The 17,986-nt window shown below is 42.1% G+C and overlaps 3 protein-coding genes across 3 annotated transcripts in view; all 3 read right to left on the bottom strand.

Annotated features, from left to right (window-relative positions):
- LOC308094999 (NACHT, LRR and PYD domains-containing protein 12-like) overlaps positions 1 to 17,986 on the bottom strand; it is a 518,863-nt gene that overhangs the window by 93,132 nt on the left and 407,745 nt on the right. The gene's annotated exons all lie outside the window — the stretch shown is intronic.
- LOC308094786 (uncharacterized protein) overlaps positions 1 to 17,986 on the bottom strand; it is a gene marked incomplete at its 3' end in the record, with an annotated part of 221,582 nt that overhangs the window by 19,071 nt on the left and 184,525 nt on the right. The window lies entirely within an intron of this gene.
- The window catches only part of LOC308094996 (NACHT, LRR and PYD domains-containing protein 3-like), a 569,186-nt gene that overhangs the window by 420,962 nt on the left and 130,238 nt on the right, over positions 1 to 17,986 (bottom strand). The gene's annotated exons all lie outside the window — the stretch shown is intronic.

Genomic DNA, 17,986 nt, shown 5'->3' with positions numbered 1-17,986 from the left:
TTGACGTTTAACCACTTGAACCCCAGCATCCCTATTCTGGGGGGAATATTCGCCCCCAAAAATATCAGATCTACAAGGTTGTGAGCTTGTAGATTGAAAAAGAACACACCAAGTACAGTGCAACTCAGGCCTGTGTTTGTTTGTTTTTCGCCCCAAAAAATATCAGATCTACAAGGTTGTGAGCTTGTAGATTGAAAAAGAACACACCAAGTACAGCGCAACTCAGGTCTGTGTTTTTTTTTTGTGGCCCATTGGCCCACCGGGCATTTGCCCGGTGGGCCAAATGGCCAGTCCGCCCCTGGGTTTAGACAAGAGGAGTGATGATTGGTTAAGGTATAGGGTCAGATATCATATCAGATATCTGAGGCAGAGCTGGGCGGGTCTTGCCTTTGTCTCTCTGGTGCAAACCAGCGTGATATAACTATGAGAGTGACACCACTTGCATACTGTAGACTCCCATTGTAAGAACGGAAATGCATAAGGAAATGCTCTGTCTATCTCAATGAGGAAGTTCCAATGTTTGGAACTACAGCCCATAGGAGATCAAAGTGTGACGGAACTCTCTCTTTCTATGGGTCTGGTACACACACACACACACACACACACACACACACACACACACACACACACACACACACACACACACACACACACACACACACACACACACACACACACACACACACACACACACACACACACACACACACACACACACACACACACACACACACACACACACACACACACACACACGATGATCTTTCTATCAGCGTCTATATTCCAGGCAGAACTAAACAGTGATCTGAAGACATGCTTCCTATATCAACAGTACAGGTTGTGTTTATAATACTTTATCATTCAGATTCAGACAAACTTTTAGATATTAAATACCAAGTGGTTCTAGTTTATGGTATAAAACACTTCAACAACATCAACCCCTCTATTCTTAATAAAACACACTTAATTGGACAGCTTTTTTCCATCTATACACTCTTTGCCAAAAATATTAGATCTACAAGCTCACAATGCATCACAACGCCACACGTTCCCCCAGAATAGGGTGTGTGGGGTTGAAGTGGTTAACATTCTTAACACCAGACTAGAGAGATTATTGCTACAGTGTATTGTTTACAATCTCTTATAGTTAGACTTATACTGACAACTTATAAGACAACAGACATAAGTAGCAGCGCCTCCACCATACTGTATGTGGCGGATACACTAACTCAACACAAACAACCAGTTATAGTAATTCAACACAAAAAGGATATAGTGGAAATGCGCCACTTAAAGACATGCATGCACACACACACGCGCGCGCGCGCAGTTGCTCCGATCCACACCAAACTTGCCACCAACACAGGTCAGAGGTCAGAGGTCTGCCATCACAGTATCCACACAGGGACCATGTGTGACACCCAGGGGCAGTGATGGGAAAGTTCACTTTCTACATGAACTAGTTCAAAGTTCAGTTCACACATTTTTAAATGAACTAGTTCAATTCATAATTCATAATTCTAAATTTTGAACTAAAGCTATGAGCTTGTATATCTGCTATTTTTGAATAGCCAAAGTGTAAAATATGGATAAAGGGGTTAAAATGATTGTGACGCTTTATTATAACATTTTGCTGGGGACCCCCTGGTACCCCCTCAAGGACCCCTGGGGGTCCCCGGACCCCACTTTGAGAACCAATGTGTTAAGGTATAGGGTCAGATATCATGGTAAGACAATCTGAGGCAGAGCTGGGCGGGTCTTGCTTTTGTCTCCCTGGTGCAAACATGCAGGACACACACACACACACACACACACACACACACACACACACACACACACACACACACACACACACACACACACACACACACACACACACACACACACACACACACACACACACACACACACACACACACACACACACACACACACACACACACACACACACACACACACACACACACACACACACACACCATGTATATTCCAGGCAGAACTAAACAGTGATTTGAAGACATGCTTCCTATATCAACAGTACAGGTTGTGTTTATAATACTTTTACTCATTCAGATTCAGAAACTTTTACATATTAAATACCAAGTGGTTCTAGTATGATGTATAAAACACTTCAACAACATTAACCCCTTCACCCCTCTATTCTTAATAAAACTCTGTACTTGGACAGCTTTTTGCCCACTATATACTCTTTGCCAAAAATAGCAGATCTACAAGCTCCCAACACCACACGTTCCCCTCCAGAATAGGATCTGTGGTGTTCAAGTGGTTAACATTCTTAACACCAGACTAGAGAGATTATTGCTACAGTGTATTGTTTACAATCTCTTATAGTTAGACTTATACTGACAACTTATAAGACAACAGACATAAGTAACAGCACCTCCACCATACTGTATGTGGAGGCTGCCAATTATAGCAGAGAAAGAGACAGCACAATACTTTGCCAGCCTTTTTGCCTCCTTTTTGGGCATCCCAAGATGTTGAAGCCCTCTAACAACCAGTCTGTGGGTATAATGTACTAGGCTGTCAAATATAAAACAAATAGTCTGCACCTATAGTCCAGCTCTGAGATGGTATGTAGGAGTGATTGGTATTTAATGACCTTGGTCATAAAGGCTTCCTCTAGGCCAGGGGTGGGCAGCATTTATTTCCAGAGGGCCATACTGACTTCGATAAAGTGAGTGAGGGACCACACATTGTACAATTGAATTGAAACTTGAAACACATCGTGCTGAATTATGTTAAAAAATGTTAAAATGAATTTGGTAGACATACCAGACTATCTTTACAATAAGGTCCTTGCTTTCACAACAACAATTTTCAATTACAAAATGATTCCCCCCCCCCCCCTTTTTTTCCTCCAGCTGCACTGTACCACTCTGTACTCTGTACGAGGTTACAATGAAAAGATTACTTGCATAAAACAATCTTATCTTAACTGATATGAACCACTCCAAAGGTCACTGATAAAACACATTGCATTATGTTATAAATATGGACTCAAGGCAGACTGTTTCACTGTTACATTATAAAAATAAAACATCTGAGTACATGTGGATGGAAGAATGCAGGTATGTATTCCACTCAAATGGTAAATATTAATTACTATTAATAATTGGAGTCGAGTTAAATACATTTGTCCCAAAACCATTAACATACGGCAGCCTTTTAGAATGTAAATTCTACATTCTAGGCCTAGGGGGTCATTTTATTTTTCTTTGAGGACTTGGTGGGCCGGATTGAGATGGTCAAAGGGCCGGGTCCGGCCCCCGGGCCGTATGTTGCCCATGTGTGCTCTAGGCCAGTGTATATCAACCCTGGCAAACGTCCCAATTTTGGGCCGGGGCTACTGCTGAGGTGTGCCGCGCCGTTTGAAGAAGGTTTGAAAAAATATAATTTTGAATTTATTTTTTAAACAATAATAATAATCAGGCATGCAAACAGCCCCGAGGTGAAAAGGGTGACAACATGCTGTTTTTTTTGGGTCAGGTGTCACACTATTGCCCTATTTGGATTCAAAACGGCTAGTGGAAGCTGAAAAGCTACAAGTTTGCATGTCTGAATAATGCAAAAACAGAAATATTTGTTTGCATTTGCTTTTTTTCTCCCCCATATATTTTCATGATAAAAAAGTGCATATCGTATCGAAATCGTATCGAAGTTGTGTGCCCAATATCGTATCGTATCGTTTCGTGAAATTAGTCGGCACACCCCTAGTGTGTGTATATAGATATACCGTATATATATATATATATATATATATATATATATATACCGTATATCTAGGTGTGCCCTGGGATTTTTTGGCTATGCCAGGTGTGCCTTGGCACAAAAAAGGTTGATATACACTGCTCTAGGCTATAGGGTCAAAGGTGCAGGATGTCTCTAATACAGACACTTCTCTGGACTCTTTATCAACAACATCTGGTGTATGAGCTGTTAAAGATGTCTGGCTTATCACAGAGATGGATCAAGTTCAAGCAACTCCCCTGAGGACAGGAAGAGGCAGTATAGAGACCAGGATTATTGCATGTTTTTTGTGTGGGGACACGGGGAGAACATGCAAACTCCACACAGAAAGGCCCTTTCACCAACCCAGTGGCGGAGCGTCCGGGGAGGCCAGGGAGGCGGCCGTGCCGTCAGATAATAAATCGGTAAAAGAAAATAAGAATTAAACAACATAACCCTAACCTAACCCTACCCTAACCCTAAAACCCAAATAAAGTGACAAAAAGCCTCCCAAAAAGTGACCGAATCCGCCCAAAACCCGCAAAATTTTGCGCGCGTGGGATGTGCACCCACGCACGAGCGCGGGGGGGCCTGATCACTGTGCTGTGCCTCCCGGCCCGGCTTTGAGTTGTTCCGCCACTGCACCAACCCCACCTAGGGTAGGCTATGGGCACTGATGACACGGAGGAGAGAACACGCCCCCAGTGACTGTCTTCTCTTATGGGGGCCATAAGAGAAGGCCATAAGAGAGCTGTGGTGTCAGAATGCACACGCAGCAAGAGTCTGACAGTCAGACTCTTGCTGCGTGTGCATTCTGACACAGCAGTTATGATGCACCAGGGGAGCGCTCTGTGGATTCATCTATATCAACAGTACAGGTTGTGTTTATAATACTTTTACTCATTCAGATTCAGACACACTTTTACATATTAAATACCAAGTGTTTCTAGTATAATGTATAAAACACTTCAACAACATTAACCCCTTAACCCCTCTGTTCTTACTAAAACACACCAGGCTCTGTACTTGGACAGACAGGGATGGATGGAACTATAGACAGACAGACAGATGGAACTATAGACAGACAGACACACTCAGACAGACAGACAGACAGACGGATGGAACTATAGACAGAGAGACAGCCCAAGGGGAGAGGGAGGGAGGGAGGGAGGGAGGGAGCGAGCGAGAGAGGAACTCAAAGTCTCAAAGTCACATCTTATCGTTCATTCTTATCACATTATTTTTGGCAAGGCTCCACACACACACAAACCTTTTACTAACACTGTGCAGGTAAATGTTTCACCACATTGTGTGACTGGAAGCTGTAAACACGTTCAACTGTTAGTAATAAGATATGACGCCATGTTAACTTGTTCTCACCTCACTTCACCTCTCCCCCTCTCTCTCACACACACACACACACACACACACACACACACACACACACACACACACACACACACACACACACACACACACACACACACACACACACACACACACACACACACACACACACACACACACACACACACACACACACACACACACACACACACACACACACACACACACACACACAACAACAAAGGATCACAAACGCCGGTTTCCAGTATTCGTCGGTCTATTTAATCACTCCTCCCAGAGTCAAATGCAAAGGTAAAAACAGCAGAGGGCGCTGTTTTTCCCTTTTCTTTGACGATGAGTTCCCAGATAACAAGTATTGTAACTACTTACTTTAGCAATTCAAAAACATCTGTTACAATGACTGAGATTAAAATAGGCTTCAGAGGATTATAATGTTTATTATCATCCAGTGATCTACTGTCACTCTAACCTCAGCACAGCAAGAGACATGACCCGCCCTATTCTGCCTCTGATTGGTTTAGGTTTAGACAAGAGGAGAGAATATTGGTTAAGGTATAGGGTCAGACATCATCTGCCAATCAAGCCAATCTGAGGCAGAGCTGGGCGGGGCTTGCCTCTGTCTCCCTGGTGCACACACACAGGGAACACTCCTCTCTGCAGACACACAGGTGTGCGAGCAGACGCACTAATGCACACACACACACACACACACACACACACACACACACACACACACACACACACACACACACACACACACACACACACACACACACACACACACACACACACACACACACACACACACACACACACAGGGTTTGACACTAAGGTCTCAGAGGCACTTGCCCGTCGGGCAAGTACAGGTCATTTTCTACTTGCCCACAGGTTTTGCCCACTTGCCCGAAAAGTAAATCGTCCTTTATAATAATAGGTTAAATTTGAATTACCATTCAATTAAACACTTATTTTTTGACTTTCTACTTGCGAATTATGGGGCTGCACGATAAAAAATGTCATACCTCAATATGTATGCCAAATATCCAAATAGCTATGAATATGACTATGGGTTGAAGGTAGGGTAAGTGACATTTTTTGGTTAAAACAAAAAGCGTTTTGTTATGGGTTAAAGCTCTATATTCTGATAGTACTCATTGCAATAGAGTGTTTGTTCAGTAACAGGGGTCTCTCTGTCTCTCCAGCTCTTTGATAGACAGAAAATAAATTTCCAGTTAGGTGACACCATTTCAGCCAATCAGGAGAGAGTACCCATTTATCAGCTTCATTTTTATAATGTTCCAGTTCCAATTTTACATGCTCATTTCTTTGTGTCATCACTTCCAATTTCACTTGTTTAATCTGTATCCTGTCTGAGTTCTCGGTCCTGATTCGATAAAATTGGTATCCTGACTCGAAAAGGCATTTTCTGTTTAATAAAAAGAGCTGGAGAGACAACATGTGCACCTGCCCGTGGGGCAACCAGATAGCAAACTTCACCTGCCCTACCATTTTATTTACCTGCCCCGGGCAGGCGGGCAGGTGTTATTGTCAATCCCTGCACACACACACACACACACACACACACACACACACACACACACACACACACACACACACACACACACACACACACACACACACACACACACACACACACACACACAATTCATTTAAGTGTATTAAATACCAAGTGGTTCTAGTATATGGTATAAAACAATTCAACAACATTAATCCCCCTATTCTTAGTAAATCACAACTGAGTTGGCTCTGTACTTGGACAGCTTTTTTCCCTCTACACCAAATCTCGCCACACGTTCCCCCCCAGAATAGGGTGTGTGGGTTCCAAGTGGTTAACATTCTTAACACCAGACTAGGGAGATAATTGCTACAGTGTATTGTTTAGTGTATTGTTTAAAATCTCTTACCCTGCAATAATCTTTATGCTTTGATCCGACGAGGCAAAACTAAATGGAGTCCAGACTGTTCAGTTGACTGTGAATCAATACACTGACAGTTCTTGGGCAGACATGAACAATTACACCCTTATCTGACAGGGCAGGTACTTTGACCTGCAATCAACAGCACACGCGCGCACGCACGCACGCACGCACGCACGCACGCACGCACACACACACACACACACACACACACACACACACACACACACACACACACACACACACACACACACACACACACACACACACACACACACACACACACACACACACACACACACACACACACACACACACACACACACACACACACACACACACACACACACACACACACACACACACACACACACACACACACACACACACACAGAGAGAGAGAGAGAGAGAGAGAGAGAGAGCACAGCAAACTTATCAGTTTACATGTTTTTACTATTTATACTGTATCCTCAGAGTTGGGGAACATTGTCAGAGCAGAAGGAAGCAAGTTTTATTCCGGGACAACCTTGTATGTGGCTTGATTCATGTGTCATTCAACTAGGACACATCTGTACAATTCCAGCCTTGCTGCAGCACCAGAAGTACCAGATAAAGACCCTGTCATGGCTGATGGCCAGACCAATCCAGACCTGAACCCCATTGAAAACCTCTGGAATGTGATCAAGAAGAGGATGGATGGCCACAAACCATCAAACAAAAGCAGTGCTGCTTGAATTTTGCATCAGGAGTGGCATAAAGTCACTCAAGAGCAATGTGAAAGATTGGTGGAGGAGAGCATGCCAAGACACATGGAAGCCGTGATTAAAAATCAGGGTTATGCCACCAAATATTGATTTGGTGGAATAACACGGCACGCGCACGCACACGCACACACACACACACACACACACACACACACACACACACACACACACACACAAACTCCCCTGAGGTCACATGACTGGAGGTGACTGCTTTACACTTTTATAATTACACTTTACTAATGATTCTAATTACAACACATCACTTCTAACAACTTGTTTAAAATAGCAGATCCACAAGCTCACAACGCATCATAATCGTGACTTGTTGTGAGCTTGTAGATCTTCTATTTATGAAGAATGTTGACTGTCTTCTCTTATGGGGGCCACTGGCTCAATGTTTTATGATTTTAAATACAAATCAGTTTATGTCTCCTTGACATGAAGATGTTTCAGAACCACTGATCTATCTAACTCACATGGACTTCTGTTCTGCTCTGCTCTTCTAAACATGTTGTGACCAGTGTTGAACTCCACTACCTTTTTACTAATCTCTCTGCTCTACTGAATCTGTCAGGAGCCTCGTTCAGAACGTGTCAACAGTGGCCTACAAGTGGGCGTGCCTTCAGATCAGGAAGCGGGCCGCGTTTTACCCAATCAAATGTAGTGGGCGGGATTTACATCTGTGCGCTCGCTTCCCACTGGAAACAAACCCAAACTCATTTAACAATAGCGTCCTCGGAGCCGACAAAACCACGGAAAGTTAGTAACATTTTAACTTGTTCTTCCATTATAGAAACAACTGGGCTTATAACCAAAACGATCCATGTTACGTGGGAGAAATGTTGTTAGTGGGAATGAAAACATTGAGGCAGAGACCAAACGCCGGTTTACAGTATTCGTCGGTCTATTTAATCACTCCTCCCAGAGTCAAATGCAAAGGTAAAAACAGCAGAGGGCGCTGTTTTTCCCTTTTCTTTTACGATGAGTTCCCAGATAACTCGTATTGTAACTAATTACTTTAGCAATTCAACAACATGTGTTACAATGACTGAGATTAAAATAGGCTTCAGAGGATTATAATGTTTATTATCATCCAGTGATCTACTGTCACTCTAACCTCAGCACAGCAAGAGACATGACCCACCCTATTCTGCTTCTGATTGGTTTAGGTTTAGACAGGAGGAGAGATGATTGGTTAAGGTATAGGGTAGGGATGCCACCGATTTTTCGAATTTCCGAATATTCGTTACAGTCTCCATAATCGAAAATGATTTTTAAAATTCGATTTTAATTATATATTTTTTTAATTATATATATATATATACATTTTTTTTTACTTTTGTATGCCTTAGTTTCAATCAAAATATATGCTAATACTAATAATAGTAATATTATAGTCTTAATAATTGTAAATGGCCACAGTTTGTTTTACTGTAAAGTGGAGGAAACCAGCTGCGCTGTCTGTGCAGACTCAGAGTGCTGCTGCAGCCACATACTCAGGGCCGGATTGGCCGTCGGAAGGACCGGGACTATTCCCGGTGGCCTGCCTCAATGAGAAAAAAAAAAAAAATTTTTTTTTTTTTTTTTTTTTTTTTTTATCATCAGGGGGGGGGGGGGGGGGGTGGCGGTGCCGTCGAATAATCGAAAAATATTCGCCAGGGCTGTCCGAATTTCGAATTGGCTCAAGGTCAGATTGTGGCATCCCTAGTATAGGGTCAGATATCATGGTAAGCCAATCTGAGGCAGAGCTGGGCGGGTCTTGCCTTTGTCTCTGTTAAGTGTTGTTATTTGATGGCGCCCTAGCCCTGAAACATGACTGTCATACCATGACAGTCATGGTGCCGAGTCCCCCTGGTCTAAAGTTGTGTTCGATTTTTTCACATTGCCATCTCTCACATAAACATAAACGTTCAGATTTCAAATATAAAGTGCTTACCACCGAGCCACGGATGTTACAAGGCGATGCGGACCGCGATGAGTACCCGTATCTCCTGTATTGTTCAATAAAAAGCATTTAATCCCATCGCCGGCCATTTTCTTTTTTAGTTTTTTTTTGTTTTGTAATGTATCAGAGTGCAATACACCTCCCAACCATTAGTGTCGCATGGTTGAAAGTATCGGAGACAATTTGGAGAAAATGGCCGGCAATGGGATTAAAATGCTTTTTATTGAACAATACAGGAGATACGGGTACTCATCGCGGTCCGCATCGCCTTGTAACATCCGTGGCTCGGTGGTAAGCACTTTATATTTGAAATCTGAACGTTTATGTTTATGTGAGAGATGGCAATGTGAAAAAATCGAACACAACTTTAGACCAGGGGGACTCGGCACCATGACGCTTGTATACAAGCGTCATGTGAACCATGGCTAATGGCGCCCTTACTCTGTCTATTACGGTAGCCTATTGTATTGTGTTGCACAACTTGTACAGGGCTTACGGTACGCTCAGGATGTGATGTCATCACGTTTTCAGTGAGCACGCCAGATCATTCCAGAGGGAAGAGTGTAAACACACTGAGCGTTTGTATGCGCTACTACTAATAAATATGCCAGCAGGCTAAAGATACTAAAAGAGTAACTTTTACTTATTCTCCATCACGCATGGACACTGTGCACCACAGCTCGAATGCTTGACAGTCTCCCTGGTGCAAACATACACAGGAAACACTCACACCTCTACGCAAGCACGCAGGCGTGCACGTGCACACACACAAGTTCCTTTAAGTGTATTAACCCCTTCACCCTCTTAGTAAAACACAGCTGAGTTGGCTCTGTACTTGGACAGCTTCCCTCTACACCAAATCTCTTTGCCAAAAAATTGCTGATCTACAAGCTCACAATAAATCACAACGCCACACGTTCCCCTCCAGAATAGGGTCTGTAGGGTTCAAGTGGTTAACATTCTTAACACCAGACTAGAGAGATTATTGCTACAGTGTATTGTTTAAAATCTCTTACCCTGCAATAATCTTTATGCTTTGATCCGACGAGGCAAAACAAAATGGAGTCCAGACGGTTCAGTTGAATCAACACACTGACAGTTCTTGGGTACAGTGATGAAAATACTTTGACCTGCAATCAACAGCACACACACACACACACACACACACACACACACACACACACACACACACACACACACACACACACACACACACACACACACACACACACACACACACACACACACACACACACACACACACACACACACACACACACACACACACACACCAACAACAAGGTATCACATGACCAAACTCCCCTGAGGTCACGTGACTTACTGTCAGCTGTGGAGGTGAATGCTTTACACTTGTAAACTCTGATGTGATTATAATTACAACATGTCACTTCTAACAGCTTTTTAAAAATAGCAGATCCACAAGCTCACAACACATCATATCGTTGTGAGCTTTTAGATCTGCTATTTTTGAATACTTTTTATGTATTTATATATTTTCAGATGGGGTCCACCACCAAATACATATCAATTATTTAAAAAATATATCAGTTTAGGTCTCCTTGACATGAAGATGTTTCAGAACCACTGATCTATCTAACTCACATGGACTTCTGTTCTGCTCTGGTCTTCTAAATATGTTGCTGACCAGTGTTGAACTCCACTACCTTTTTACTAACTAGTATTTAACTAATTACTTTAGCAATTCAACAACATGTGTTACAATGACTGAGATTAAAATAGGCTTCAGAGGATTATAATGTTTATTATCATCCAGTGATCTACTGTCACTCTAACCTCAGCACAGCACGAGACATGACCCGCCCTATTCTACCTCTGATTGGTTTAGGTTTAGACACAAGGAGAGATGATTGGTTAAGGTATAGGGTCACATATCATGGTAAGCCAATCTGAGGCAGAGCTGGGCGGGGCTTGCCTTTGTCTCCCTGGTGCAAACATACGCAGGGAACACTCACACCTCTACGCAAGCACGCAGGCGTGCACACACGCATGCGCGTGCACACACGCACACGCACACGCACACACACACACACACACACAAGTTCATTTAAGTGTATGAAATACCAAGTGGTTCTAGTATAATGTATAAAACACTTCAACAACATTAATCCCCCTATTCTTAGTAAAACACAGCTGAGTTGGCTCTGTACTTGGACAGCTTTTTTCCCTCTACACCAAATCTCTTTGCCAAAAAAAATCTGATCTACAAGCTCACAATGCGTCACAACGCCACACGTTCTACTCCAGAATAGGGTCTGTGGGGTTCAAGTGGTTAACATTCTTAACACCAGACTAGAGACATTATTGCTACATTATTGCTATTATTGTTTAAAATCTCTTACCCTGCAATAATCTTTATGCTTTGATCCGACGAGGCAAAACAAAATGGAGTCCAGACGGTTCAGTTGACTGTGAATCAACACACTGACAGTTCTTGGGCACAAACATGAAAAATTACACCCTTATCTGACAGGGCAGGTACTTTGACCTGCAATCAACACACACACACACACACACAAACACACACACACACACACACACACACACACACACACACACACACACACACACGTCAGCAACACAGCATTTATGACACTGTGCAGGTAAATGTTTAACCACATTGTGTTGTGAGCTTGTCGATCGGCTATTTGGCTATTTTCAAATAGCCAAAGTTTGAATAGGGCTGAAGTGGTTAATGTAAGTTTTCAAATGATTGTTTTGGAGTAAAAGTATAATATGTGTCTCTGAGATGTAGTGGAGTAGTGACCTGTGCAGCCAGGCGGATGTAGCATCCAGACAGGAAGGCCAGAGCCAGCACACCAAACACAATCACCAGCAGCATGAGGCTCAGCTCCTCTCCAGAGCCATCACACCAAACACAACCACCAGCAGCATGAGGCTCAGCTCCCCTCCAGAGCCAGCACACCAAACACAACCACCAGCAGCATGAGGCTCAGCTCCCCTCTAGAGCCAGCACACCAAACACAACCACCAGCAGCATGAGGCTCAGCTCCTCTCCAGGGATGTGGTTCAGGTAGGCCAGCCGGTCCTCCTTACTGAGCTGCAACCAGTACACCTGGTGGAGAGAACAAGGTACTACGCTTTAGATGAGTTTTTTTTATTTCAAGGACCCCCCCCCCCCCCCCCATAACTCTGAGAGGTCACAAACTGTTGTGACCTCTGAGTGTACAAATGTTTTTTTTATCCAACTGTCAAATACCGGTGGTTCTTGAACGTTTTTTATTTTAAGGACCAGCATAACTCTTGAGAGTGTACAAATGTGTACACTCTCAGAGTTACAGACCTGTAAGGGTCCATTTGGTTCCATGTGAACACTCTCAGAGTTACAGACCTGTAAGGGTCCATTTGGTTCCATGTGAACACTCTCAGAGTTACAGACCTGTAAGGGTCCATTTGGTTCCATGTGTACACTCTCAGAGTTACAGACCTGTAAGGGTCCATTTGGTTCCATGTGTACACTCTCAGAGTCACAGACCTGTAAGGGTCCATTTGGTTCTATTTGTACACTCTCAGAGTTACAGACCTGTAAGGGTCCATTTGGAAACCCCTCAAGTAACCCAGGGGGTCCCCGGACCCCACTTTTAGAACCTCTACAATAACATGTATCAATGCAGTATGTATGATTGAATTAGTGTTAAGACCCATTAAGACCAGGAAAGCATCTGTCATTTTACATTTTAACCATTATATTATGCTTTGGCTATTCAAAAATAGCAGATCTACAAGCCCATAGCGCGGCACTCGGTGCCGCGCTATGGGCTTGTAAATCTGCTATCCTGAACATTAATGTGCAAATCTTTGAATACATACATTTTTTTAAACTACATTTTTAACCCAAGTGTTTGCTTATGGGGGGTCCCTGGAACAACGTGTTTTGATGGGGGTCCCTGGAACAACGTGTTTTGATGGGGGTCCCTGGAACAACGTGTTTTGATGGGGGTCGGCGGCCAAAAACATACAATTTTGGGGGACCGATGCGTTAAAGAGGGAATGGTTTAAAATCCTAAAGCATTCCAACACTAGTTGGAATAAGTAATAATATATATATGTGTATGTTTTAAAGCATTTATAACTCAAATCTTTGATTCTGGGGGTCCCTGGAACACAATATTTTGAGATGGGGGTCTGCGGCCACATACATATACTTTTGGATTTAGAAGACATTTGTAGAATCCCCAGAAGCTAATTTAAAGTTAGGTTTGAGTTCAAAATGTTTGCTTTATAATATATATTCAAAGATTTGCACAAATGTTCATGATTTTCCAAAAATAGCAGATATACAAGCTCATAGCGCTGCACTCGGTGACCCCCCCCCCCATAACTCTGAGAGGTCACAAACTGTTGTTGCATTTGTACACTCTGAGTTACAGAAAATAGCAGATCTACAAGCTCACAACAACTCGCGTTGTGAGCTTGTAGATATGCTATTTTCAAATTTTTGACAATTTGACCGATGTTTGACCAGTTTGTATATAGTTTGGTCACTTTACTGTCATTTCCCCCCCCCCCCCCCCCCCCCCCAGCCAATTGTATAGGGCCTGAAATGGGCTTACTAGTAAAAGTATGAGAAACAGTGTAAGGATGTCATGGTTTCTGTGGAGCTTCTACTGTTCCTGTGGTGACTGGAGCAGCTTGTTCTGGACGACATCAATCAAACACAACTCATAATTACCTGGAGAGAAATGAGTTTCAGGTCACCATCAACCACCCACCCGCACGCGCACACACACACACACACACACACACACACACACACACACACACACACACACACACACACACACACACACACACACACACACACACACACACACACACACACACACACACACACACACGCCATTTTATGTTTAGTTGGGCTCGGGTGTTGCCTCTGAAAATAGCTGATCTACGAGCTTGTAGATCGGCTATTTTCAGCATGCAACCAAGTGTAAAATCAGCCATTACGACACAATCAAGACACCGCTAAGATACATTTTAGTCGACTAAATCAACTGTAGATTTATTCGACTATAATCTTATATTTTGTCGACTAAAACTAGACAAAAACTCAAACATTTCAGATGACTAAATTATGACATTTGATTCAAAAGACTATGACTAAAACTAAATCTAAATCAACAGTGATGTGAATACAGTTTGTACATCACAGATCAACAGAACATGAAGAAAGGATGAATAAGCTGTGTTGCAGCAGCTTGATAAAGAACCATCACAGCTCTCCTTCAGTGTTGACTGACTGACCTGTAATCAAAGTTTACAATAACACTGTGATTCTCAAAGTGGGGTCCGGGGGTCCTTGAGGGGGTTCCACGGGGTCCCCCAAAATGTGTTAATATAGCATCAAAATCAGTTCAGCCACTTCAGACCTACATACATCAACTATTTGAAAATAGCAGATCTACAAGATCAGCAATTGGCATGATCTGTAGATCTTTTAGAACGTTTTTCAAAACCTTTTCAGGTGGGTGTCTGCGGCCAAATATACACGTCAGTGTCCAGCCGGGACCAGCTAACTCCTTTTTCAGTTTTTTTTTTTTTTTTTCATAAATCAACGCTATTGAACCCCCTCTACATCTGTGTAATTTTTTTTTTAATAATAACATATGAAAAGTATTAAAAAGCGCCTCTGACGAAAACTCCTAACTCCATTGGACCCTCAAACTGTCCGTCAAAAACAAACAACTCCCCCCTCCTCTCAGGCTCTCGAGAAGCTCTGCTCTGTATGAGGCAGACAGGGAGAAGATTTTTCAATGCTTTTGGGAGAACATAAACTGGGAAGAGAAGAGAATGTATGTGCAAGGTTTGATAGATGTCACCCCAGTAAAGAGGAGAAGGGTGTCTTCACAAAGGTCATCTGCTCGTGTTTTCTTTTTAAATGTTAATGGACAGAGAATGAGTGTGTGCAGGAGTTTGTTTCAAACATCTCCAAGAGCTCAAGGAGATCATGCCAAAAGACTTTCACAGCTTTTATGACAATCTAAAGCACTAAGAAACACCCACCACACACACACAACAGTGTGATAATAAAATGTTGATAGGTATATGATAGGTAAATTCAACTGTGGTTGTTATTGTTAGTGCAGTAGGCTACAGATTTGATAGGCTAAAGATTATATTTTTCATGAATGTATTTTGTATTTATATGCCATTTTTTTATTGTTGGTGTGCCATGATCGCTTTTGTTAAATACATGATTGAGTATTGAGGCAGAATTGTTTGTTGCACTCAACTGTAGAAGAACAACAGTGGTAACAGTTAGATCCATGGTTGTTTACAATGCATGTTAAAATAAAAGTTGTTTAAGTACAGAATTCAGCTTGATCTATAGTATATGAGGATGGCGCTCACCATAAATAGCTGATCTCCAAGCTCACAATGCGTTGTGATGTGTTGTGAGCTTTGAGATCCATTGCCAGCTGTTCTTATCAATGATGGACAAAACCTCCTAACTCCACTTGCACTGGATTTGGGTAAAGTGGTGATAATATAATGACACATGCAAGTATCTGATAATATATAAAGTCACAATACCAAGTTTGATGAGGCAGTATTGCTTTGTTTTAAAAAATATAAGGTTTTCTTCATTTTCTGAAAAATTGATATTTTGTTTTTCATTTCCTGAACAATTACCATTTTGGATTTAGCTGGTTCCGGCCGAACAGCAGAGATATATATGATTGATTTGTCTTTATTAAAGTGTCATGCTTCCAAGGAAGCCCCGCCCACATGGACTTACAGGACACTTTTACATTTCATTTGACATGAACAATGAACCCACATGATAATTCACAAACAATGAGCCAAACTAATAATCAACTAAAACACTCAAGAGCTCAAGCTTCACACTGTATATATAATACCCACATTGTATTCATTTGAGGGTCCTTGACATGAAAACGTTCTACAACCACTGCTGTAACACATGATAAACACATCTCTGTCTGTGTCTATCAGTCCAAAGCCTAAACTCTGTTTACATATATAGTACCCAGTTTGAATCCAACTCCTACAATATATCACATCTAAATGGGAATCTACATGTAAATCTTACATTGAGATATTCAACTTTTCTAAGCACACTGTAACACATTAAGAAAGTGAATGTTTTTCACCAATGACTTTTCTGCTTATAGGTCTACATCTTAACAGACCATTAACTAATGCAACATCAATACTGTACTGAATGAAGTGGTCCAAACAAGTAAACACACACTACACCATGTATTGTTGGCAGACAATGGTTATTAGCTTGTTCAAAATGACCTTGCATTACCATATTTCCCAAAATGTATGAAAACAAACTTAAAAATGACAGAAAACATGGTTTTAATATTCAAATGTATTTCAGAATGCAGGTAAATACTGTCCCTGGTTGTTCCAGGTACGATTCCAGGCCATGCCAGCAATGTGTCCCTGAGCAAGACTCTTAACCCGTTATTGCTCCGCGAACGGCGTAAAATACTCAATGCAGAGGACACATCGTATGTGCAAATATATTATATATACTATACTATATTAAAGCCACACAAAATACCCCCATAAAAAAGAGGGTGTTTAAGAACTATTAGTGCAACTCCAAACACTGCAACAAGAACAGCCTGAAGCTTCAAGTCTTATAATATCTGTGAAGCTGTAAACATTTGACTCCTTTTTGACTGTAAGAACAACAGTCTATTGTCAATGAAAGAACAGTATTGTCCATGAGGCTGTAAACCTTGTACTGTATGCACAAGGAAAACACAATAGAGTGTGGCGGGGCACCCTAAGTTTGACTTGCGCTCGTTTCACTTGTGTTCTTTGGGATGCCTCCCTCGCGCTCTGGAGCAGAACCAAGACACTTCTTTACAGTTTCACTGAAGTCCTTGTGGGTCAGCTTGAGGTCGAACTGCCGAGCAGCAGCTGAAAGACAAGATTACAAAAATAAGAGTGAGGAAGAGAGAGAGAGAGTGTGTGTGTATGTCCCATACAACTTCCTGTTATATTAATAAGAAAATCACCCTCACTCTGTACAGTAACACAAGCTACAGTCAGCAGCCAGTTAGCTAATAGACTGGACTGGAAAGAGGAGCAAACGGCTAGCCTGGCTCTATCCAGGTAATAACATTTGCATCCGAGCACCTCTAAAGCTCACCAATTAGGTTGTCTTTTTTTGGGTTTAT

This window comes from Gymnoscopelus braueri (assembly GCF_963280865.1).
Source record: "Gymnoscopelus braueri genome assembly, chromosome: 11".
In the NCBI taxonomy this organism is placed as follows: domain Eukaryota; kingdom Metazoa; phylum Chordata; class Actinopteri; order Myctophiformes; family Myctophidae; genus Gymnoscopelus; species Gymnoscopelus braueri.
The sequence above is the reverse complement of the archived record's forward strand: the minus strand, read 5'-3'. Positions and strand labels throughout refer to the sequence as shown.